Raw genomic sequence first — 9,480 nt, forward strand, 5'->3', positions numbered from 1 at the left:
AATATTTTTTCTAAAATATATTTTTATTGATTTCAGAGAGGAAGGGAGAGGGAGAGAGAGAGAGAGAGAGAAACATCAATGATGAGAGAGAATCGCTGATCGGCTGCCTCCTGCACACCCCACACTGGGGATGGAGCCCGCAGCCAGAGCGTGTGCCCTGACGGGGAATGGAACCATCACGTCCTGGTTCATAGGTCGACGCTCAACCGCTGAGCTATGCCGGCTGGGCCATCGTGTGATATTTTACACCCATTTTATAGAGGGGGAAGCCAAGGCTCAGAATGATGAAGTGACTTGCCCGCCACTAAAAAATGGCTGAGCTTGAAAGATGATCCCTGGAGACGGCCTGGGAGACGGTTCTGGAAGTGACATCACCATGGCCGCCCAAGGAGAACCCCAAGTTCAGTTCAAACTTGTATTGGTTGGTGACGGGGGGACTGGGAAAACCACCTTCGTGAAACGCCACCTGACAGGTGAATCCGAGAAGAAGTATGTCGCCACCCTGGGCGTGGAGGTGCACCCCCTCGTGTTCCACACCAACCGAGGGCCCATCAAGTTCCACGTGTGGGACACGGCCGGCCAGGAGAAGTTCGGGGGCTGCGAGACGGCTACTACATCCCAGCCCAGTGTGCCATCATCGTGTTTGATGTAACTTCGAGAGGCACTTATAAGAATGTGCCTAACTGGCATCGAGATCTGGTGCGCGTGTGTGAGGACATCCCCATCGTCTTGTGTGGCAACAAAGTGGACCTCAAGGACAGGAAGGTGAAGGCAAAGTCCATGGTCTTCCACCAAAAGAAGAACCTTCAGTGCTACGACATTTCTGCCAAAAGTAACTGCAACTTTGAGCAGCCCTTCTTCCGGCTTGCTAGAAAACCCATCAGAGACCCTAGCTTGGGGTTCATGGCCATGCCTGCTCTTGCCCCTCCAGAGGTGGCCATGGACCCCGCGCTGGCAGCACAGTATGAGCACGATCTCGAGGTTGCTCAGACCACCGGCTCCCAGACGAGGATGACGACCTGTGAGAGGGAAGCTGGAGCCCAGCGTCAGAAGTCTAGTTTTATAGGCAACTGTCCTGTGATGTCGGTGGTGCCGCGTGTTTGCCGCTTTATTACATAGCTAAGCGGAACCTGTGCTTGCCCCGTGTTTGCCGCTTTATTACATGGCTAAGCGGGACCTGTGCTTGCCCCGTGTTTGCCGCTTTATTACATGGCTAAGCGGGACCTGTGCTTGCCCCGTGTTTGCCGCTTTATTACATGGCTAAGCGGGACCTGTGCTTGCCCCGTGTTTGCCGCTTTATTATATAGCTAAGCAGGACCTGTGCTTGCCCCTGGGCTGCTGAAAGACCAATGGGCTTCGGAGTGGATGTGGCAGTTAAAATACCTTCACTGTTGGGCCTGCATGTTTAGCTGTTTTGGAACACAGTTGTTTCCTTATTGAGTTTCAACAATAAGACTGCTGCAGTCGCATCACAATACTCAGTGGTGAAACCTTGTTTGTTACTGTCATTCCCATTCCTTTTCATTTAGAATCAGAATAAAGTTGTATTTCAAATATCAAAGAAAGAAAGAAAGAAAGAAAGAAAGAAAGAAAGAAAGAAAGAAAGAAAGAAAGAAAGAAAGAAAGGAAGATCCCTGGAGCCCTGCCTCCCTGGCCATTGTTCAGCGGGATTGTGCGCTCAGGACTCCAGGGCACTGTGACCCAGACCTCCAGGACCCTCTCCAGCTCCTTACCTGCTCCTCAGAGCCTCCTCCTCCTCCTCCTCCTCCTCCTCCTCCTTTCCAGAGTGCAGCTCTGCAGCAGGTCCCAGACTTCTCCAGGCCTGGTTTTTAGGCGGTAGTGGGTGGGTCTCATCTGCATGAATCTTCAGGCAGCTCCTGGCCAGCTCTCTCTGTTTCAGCTTTTCCTCTTCCCTCTGATGACTGGACTGTCTGGTCACAGGGGATCACCTGGAAGCTTTGATTTTCATCTTCCCCCTGTGGACGAAAGGGGCCACATGCTAACCTGACAAGCTCAGGGAAGGCCTGCATGGCGGTCTTGCAAACTCAGAGACCTAAAGGAACCACAAAGGATGCTCTAAAATTAAACTTCAACTAAAAGCAGTTCTGGTGGGTAGTTACATCCTAGGCTGTTATCTTCACTGACAAGGCCAACCTTTACCTTAACTGAGCCTGTCTGTCTTTTTGCATCTATGATAACATACCCTTGAAATGTCTAGGTAACTTGTAACTTCCCTTTTTCTGGACCCTTTGGGGCACAACCTAATGTGCCTGGGCTTCAGGACAGATACCACAAATTCCTTCATTATCATGTTAATTGTTCCTGCACCCACCTAAATATGTGTCTATCAGTTTACTCTTTATCCAATCCCATGTGCATCGCTGACTGCACTTGCCCTATATGTGCTGACCAATCCCCCCCGCCAGCCGCCACACTTTGCTTTCTCCCGCCTCTCTAGTCTATCACCAATGGATTTCATGTAACCCACCTGCATCCCTTCCTTTGATTGCAATGTATTAATATAGATGTAACCCACCATTCTCCAGAGCATTATCTCAGTTCATTGAGGTTCTGCTTCCCGGCATTTGTCGACAGTTTGGCTCAAATAAACTGACAAAAATTCTTTACAGTTTGAATGTTTTTATGTTAACACCCCTATGCGTCATTCTTGGTTTTCTCAGAGGGTCCAAGTCCACGCCTCTGCAGGCCTCTTGTTCTGGTTTCCGTTGGTCACCTGCCATCATCTCTGACTGCACTTGCCCGCTCCGTGCTGACTGCCTGGAACTGTGAGAATTGTTTACCATTCAACCCAGGTAGACACTTCCCTCCTCTAGGTCCCTACAACCAAAATACAAAGAGCTTTTACAAAATATTAACAAAAAGGCAAACAACCCAGGAGAAAAACAGTCAGGGGGGAGAGAGAGGTATTTAAGCATAAGCCTGAGGAACCTGGGTTCTCAATCAAGTCAGACTTCTGGGTCAGAGTCAAGTCCTCGCTCAAAATGCAGACTGTTCTTGCTAGTGTTGTGTACAGGCTTAAAATGATTTCAAATGCACTCGTTGATGATTTGAAAGAAGTTGTTTTAATCCACGTGTTAATGACAAAGGAAAAAATAGCTTTGCTACAGAATGAACTATGTCACGCCTGGGTGTCTTCACTGCACACCTGCTGTTGATCAGGCCTGGCAAGCATTGATCAAGGCCCCTTTGTGGGTCACTAATTGTCTAGTGAGCAGATGCAGTATTATCCTATCTCTGGGTGGTGGGGGCCTGGGGGAACTTTGCAGACAGTGGGAAATTTTTCTGGGGAGATGCCCAGGAGAGAGAATGAGGCATCTCAGGAATTTCAGAGTTGAATTAATTTAGTTCATGCTTGGAGGGTGAGGTCAGCCAGAAAACACCTCATCTAGGCAGTACCTTGGAACCTGGGGAGTGAAGAGTCATGAGACTTGGTGGAGGCCAGCCAAGACTGGAGTGGAGGTGCAGAGTGGTTGAACCCATCTGGAGTGGAGGAGGCAACGGAAGCAGTGGAGGATAGAGAAGAGGCAGTGAGGAGTCAGGTGATGATCGGTGTTTAGCAAGCAGGCTTTCCAAGGTCAGGGGGCACCTCTCCCTGTGGGGCCCCACATTGCATCACTCAGAACCTTTTGTAGGCCTTTCCAGAGTGTAGGCCACTCCCAGCAGCACAGCCATCACTGGAGAGTATTAGAAATGAAGGACCTCAGGCCTACGCCAGACCTACTGAGTCACAATTTGCAGATCCTTGGGAGATTCAGAAACACATTAAAATGTGAGGTGCATTGCCTTGACCAGTGTGGCTCAGATGGTTGAGCGTTATCCTGTACATGGAAAGGTCACCGGTTCGATTCCGGTTAGCGTATATGCCTGGGTTGTGGGGCTCAATCCCCAGCAGGGGGCATGCAGGAGGCAGCCGATCAATGACTCTCTCGTATCATTGATGTTCTATCTCTCTCCCTCTCCCTTTTTCTCTGAAATCAATAAAAAATATATTTTAAAAATAAAAAAATATTTTTTTTAAGTGAGAAACAACAATTTAGGAGAAATATCCCCTATATATGCTCCTTGACTCATCCTGATTACATGTCTTCAGACTCATAACAACTTCCCAAGGACTGTCACCAGGAAGAAGAGACCCAGACAGGGAGTGGGCACCTGCCTTACGTGGCATCTGAATTTGTTTTATTTACAAGACCACAATCCCTTATGAAAAACCCTTAGAACCAGGTGGGCTTCAGAGTTTTTCATATTTTAGGAAGGTAATTTGTATGCACCGTATTTAAGTAACTCTCCCAGTGGGATCTGGGGCAGCACCCTGCAATCACATGTATAACTATTCTGCAATTTATTATAAATACTAGAGGCCCACTGCACGAATTCATGCACTTCGGGGGGGGGGGGGGCGGGGGGCGGGGGTTCCCTTAGTCTGGATTGCAAGAGGGTGCAGGCCAGGCCTAGGGACCCAACCTGTGCATGATCGGGGTCGGTGCATGATTGGGGCCAAAGAGGGACGCAGGAAGGCTCCAGGGCATGTCCGGACCATCTTGCTCAGTCCCGATCAGCCGGACCCCAGTAACAAGTTAACCTACAGGTCAGAGCGTCTGCCCCCTGGTGGTCAGTGCACGTCATAGCAAGCAGTTGAGTGGCCTTAGCATATCATTAGCATATTACACTTTGATTGGTTGAATGGCTGACCGGACACTTAGCATATTAGGCTTTTATTATATAGGATTAACACCAAAAAGAATCAATACCATAAGGTCAGGTCAAATTTGGCACCAAATTCCCTGAAAAAACTTTGTCTGCAGAGTGTGGGGATTTTAGAATTGTTAAGGGTTAGGAACTGATCCCAGCTAACATCGACACAAAATGTCTGAGCTGAGGCTGGAACCTCCTGCTCCCACGCTTTCCTTCCCTGCTCCTCCTCCCCGCTTGATCCCCATGCTGAGTCTGCAGAGGACAGGCTGCAGCGGAAGGCTGAAGGAGGAAGGGCTTCCTGCACGTGCTGGAACATGAAACTGCAATTGGACATCTCCTTCTCCAGGTGGGCTGTGAATGAAGCGCCTCGTCTTTCAACCCCCTAGACTTTCAACCACGTCCAGGTGGTAGGCATCGACCCTCAGAAGGTCCTTGGTGTGAGTTGGTTCAGGCACAACCAGGGTAATCCTCACTCTTATTCTGAAGCCTTTCTCCACATGAGCTCTGCCAGAAAGAGTGGCAAAGTGTTGCCTGAAGGCTGTTTGTACAGGGAGGTCCAGGGTGTTTCTTGGAAGATCTCACTGGCCATCTCCACATGCCAGGAGGGAAAGCACAGGAGAGATGGCCTCTATCTGTGCTCTTGTAATGCTCAGTGGGCAACACTGGCAAAGGGCCCTTTCCCGGGGCTCCTAGAGTTAAAACCAGGAAGCCAGAGAGCTCCCTCCTCTCTGGGTCTGCAAGGTCTCCTTTCTGCTCCTCCTGGGGCCGCGGGCCCTCTCTCTCACTCTTCTCTATGGCCACTCTCTCCTGTGCTCCTCTCTATATATCTGTATAGTTTCCCTTCTCTTGTGGGAGTTTGTTACTTTACTTCTATTGTAATGCATGTCCAATATAGAAAAATTAGGAGACTCAGATGTATATAATAATTACTGACACAGGAGCGATGGTAGGCACCATTCTAAGGGCTCTACCTGAATTTTATAACTTAACCCTGATGACAACTCAGGGTATGGGTAGATGCAATCATCATCATCATCATCTTCATCTCCATTTTATTTTATTTTGTTTTTTAATCCTCACCCGAGGATATTATTTTTTTTTAAATATATTTTATTGATATTTCACAGAGAGGAAGGGAGAGGGATAGAGAGCCAGAAACATCGATGAGAGAGAAACATCGATCAGCTGCCTCCTGCACACCTCCCACTGGGGATGTGCCCGCAACCAAGGTACATGCCCTTGACCGGAATCGAACCCGGGACCCTTGAGTCCGCAGGCCGACGCTCTATCCACTGAGCCAAACCGGTTTCGGCCCGAGGATATTATTCCATTGATTTTTAGAGAGAGTGGAAGAGAGAGGGAAAGACAGAGAGAAATATCGATGTGAGAGAAGCACACAGATTGGTTGCCTCCGGCACGAGCCCTGACCAGGGGCCGGCCAGGGAGGAGCCTGCCACAGAAGTATGTGCCATTGACTGGAATTGAACCCGGGACCCTTCAGTCTGCAGGCCGAGCCAAACTGGCTAGGACTTCATCTCCATTTTACAGATAAGGACACTAAGACACAAAGATTAAGTCACTTTCTTACAGAAAGATTAAGTCACTTTCCCAAGATCACAGGGCTAGGAAGTGGCAGACTGGGATTTGAATCAGGCAGCCTGGTGCCAGAGAAAATCCTACATTGAGAGATAACCACTGACACATTTGGGAAACAGCTGATCAGTCTTTTATTTATAAGTGTAGTATTTTAAGTGTAGTATTTTCACAAATTATTAAAAATATGTCATACTCTGTGCTGTTTTGTAGCCTTTTTTCATTTACCTTTCTACATCACAAAATAGTCTTCTACAACCCTTCTTCAAAATGTAAGTTTTCTATGCTGCATACCTGAAACTAATATAATATTGAATGTCAACTATAATTGACATTTCTAAAATGCTTTTTAAATGAAAGTCTTGCCTTTTTATTGTAAAAGTGCTAAAAGAAGTAAATGTATGCATGCGCTTGTAAAACATCTTGGAAAGGATACACTAGGTGCTGGTAACACTGGTTCCCTCTGGAGGGAGCCAGATGGAAGGCAGACATGGATAAGAGGGAGACTCGATTGTATAACCTTTTGTACTTTTGATTGTGACCATGTGAATGCATTATCTACCTCAAAAATATGTAAGTTTTTAAAAAATGAAACAATCCTCATTGCAAAAAAATAAGAAATGCATAGAGTAGATAAATTGATCTTTAAAGTTAATACCCAGAGATTAACATTTTTGCTCTATTTCTTCCAGACCTTTATCTATGAATGTATAGATGTATGTGCAGACATGTTTTTACCAAAATGGGACGATGCTGCATGGTGCTGTTTTGTTACCTGTGTTTTTCACTTAGGGTGGATTAAGGACAACATTCTGTGCAGCCTCATGCTGCAGGGTTACCAGTCATGTGAAGTTGGCCAGTTTGCAAAAGGCTATTTCTGGATGGACTGAGAGTGTCCAGCATGTGGGACATGCAGTGCTAGCTGACACCAATCTCCAACCACCCCAAATCTGGGCTTTTAATTTAATGTAATTTTTAACTTTTATTTTTTTAATCCTCACCAGAGCATATGTTTTTATTGATTTTAGAGAGAAAAAGGGAGAGAGAAACATCACTATGAGAAAGATTGAGCCGTCGGCTTCCAGTACATGCCCCGACTGGGGATCGAACCCGCAACCTAGGAATGTGCCTAGCCAGGAATCCAACCAGCAACTTTTTGGTGTATGGGGACGATGCTCCAACCAACTGAGCCACTCGACCAGGGCAAATCTGGGCTTTTTAATTTGTTGCGTAAAGACCTTGACCAAGCAGGATGCTGCGTTCCAGCCCCTGGGGAGAGAATATCTGGGAATGGATTAAACTTTCCTCCTGTCTGTGATGTTTAACCCATGTCACTTTTTCCATAGCTACAAATACCTCCTAGCTGCCCCCTCCCCTCAGCTTTCACATTCACCACTACCAAGACAATGCCATTGGAAGTAGAGGGTTTTGGTGGGAAGAACCAGTCTGCACGTCCAAAGACCTGGGCTCCCATCTGGGCTCTGCCACATGCTGTGTGGTCCTTGGCAAGTCACTTCCCTCTCTGTAGAAGTAATATTCCCCAGGCTGCCCATTTTAGAGTGTTATTGTATTGGAAGACTCAGATGAAATTATGGTTGTGAACGTAGTATTAAAATATAGAGTACGGCCGAAACCGGTTTGGCTCAGTGGATAGAGCGTCGGCCTGCGGACTGAGGGGTCCCGGGTTCGATTCCGGTCAAGGGCATGTACCTTGGTTGCGGGCACATCCCCAGTAGGAGGTGTGCAGGAGGCAGCTGATCGATGTTTCTCTCTCATCGATGTTTCTAGCTCTCTATCCTTCTCCCTTCCTCTCTGTAAAATATCAATAAAATATATTTAAAAATATATATAGAGAGAGTACGGTGTACATGTAAGTTTGTATTGTTAAATTCCGTCTGTTTAACCTGAAGTGTCAGGAAGAAAGGTAGGCATCAAAACCAGTGGGTCCAGCTTCTTTCTAACATTGGCTCCTGAAGCTACTAACACTTCCCTAGTCATATTCAACGTCTATGTGCTCATCTTTAAAACTGAGGGTCGCAAAGTTTAAGAGCACAGAGTGTCGGCAAGGAGCAATTGAAACTCTGCTAACTCTCCTGCACAGTGGGTGGAATATGAACTGGAACAACCTTTTTGGAAAAGAGGTGGTATCTACTAAAGCTAATAATGCAAGTTACACGATAGCCCAGAAAGACCTCCGCTAATTAAATAATGAACACAAATGCAGGCATGTCCACCAAATGACTTAGTATTAGAATGTTCATAGCAGCACTGTTTGGAAGAGCCCCAACCAGAAGGTGGCCCCTCAGCAGTGAAATGGATAAATTACAATATTGCCCCACATTAGAATACTATACAGCAATGGGAAGGAATAATATTCCACTGTGCGCAACAGTATGAATCACTCACAGACATGTTGAGCCAAAGGAGCCTGACCAAAATAAGGTCATTTGCTTGTTTCACTTGAATCTATTGCTGCATAACAAACTACCCGAAAACTTAGTGTCTCAAAACAACGTGTTATTATTGTTCATGATTGTGTGGAATAGCTGTGGTTTTTCTGATGTCATCTGAATTTGGCTGCAGATTTGGTGGGGTTGGAAGGTCCGAGGCGACCTCATTCACGTATCTGGTGGTGCTTGGTTCTTCTCCACGTGGCCTCGGCCATCTTCCTGACAGATCTCAGAGCAGCATTCCGAGAGGGTGAAAGTGAAGCTGCAAGGCCTCTGAAGCCGCAGCCGCACCCGCACAAGCTGCACAGCGTTCATCTTCCCGTCAGTCAAACCAAGTCAAAAGACCAGTGCAGGTTCCAGGGGTGGGGAAATAGGTCCCACCTACTGAGGAGATAAACTCACATTGAAAGGGTCAGACACACAGGGATGGGAGAAATCTGTGGCCACACTTGCCATCTACTACAATACAGTCCGATTCCATTTCTAGAAGGTAGAACCAGTTTGTTGTGACAAATCCCTTATCATATGGGCCTGGAGGGTGGTATGAGGGAGGCCATCGAGGTTCCTGGATATATTATGCTTCTTCATCTAGGTACCAGTTACTAGTGTGTTCAGTTTATAAAAACTTAAGATGTCTGAAATGGTTTATGATTGTATACTTGAATTAAAAGTTAAAAAATATATATGCAATGGCTTAAAAAGAATAAAGTTCATTTCTCTT

The 9,480-nt window shown here is 46.8% G+C and overlaps 1 pseudogene across 1 annotated transcript; it reads left to right on the forward strand.

Moving 5' to 3' along the window:
* The first annotated feature begins 345 nt into the window (after window positions 1–345).
* On the forward strand, window positions 346–1,025 carry LOC308248018 (GTP-binding nuclear protein Ran-like; annotated as a pseudogene). Its single transcript has one exon. The product of its transcript is annotated as a GTP-binding nuclear protein Ran-like (transcript).
* The last annotated feature ends 8,455 nt before the right edge of the window (window positions 1,026–9,480 follow it).

The sequence above is a fragment of the Plecotus auritus genome (assembly GCF_963455305.1).
Source record: "Plecotus auritus genome assembly, chromosome: 5".
NCBI lineage: Eukaryota > Metazoa > Chordata > Mammalia > Chiroptera > Vespertilionidae > Plecotus > Plecotus auritus.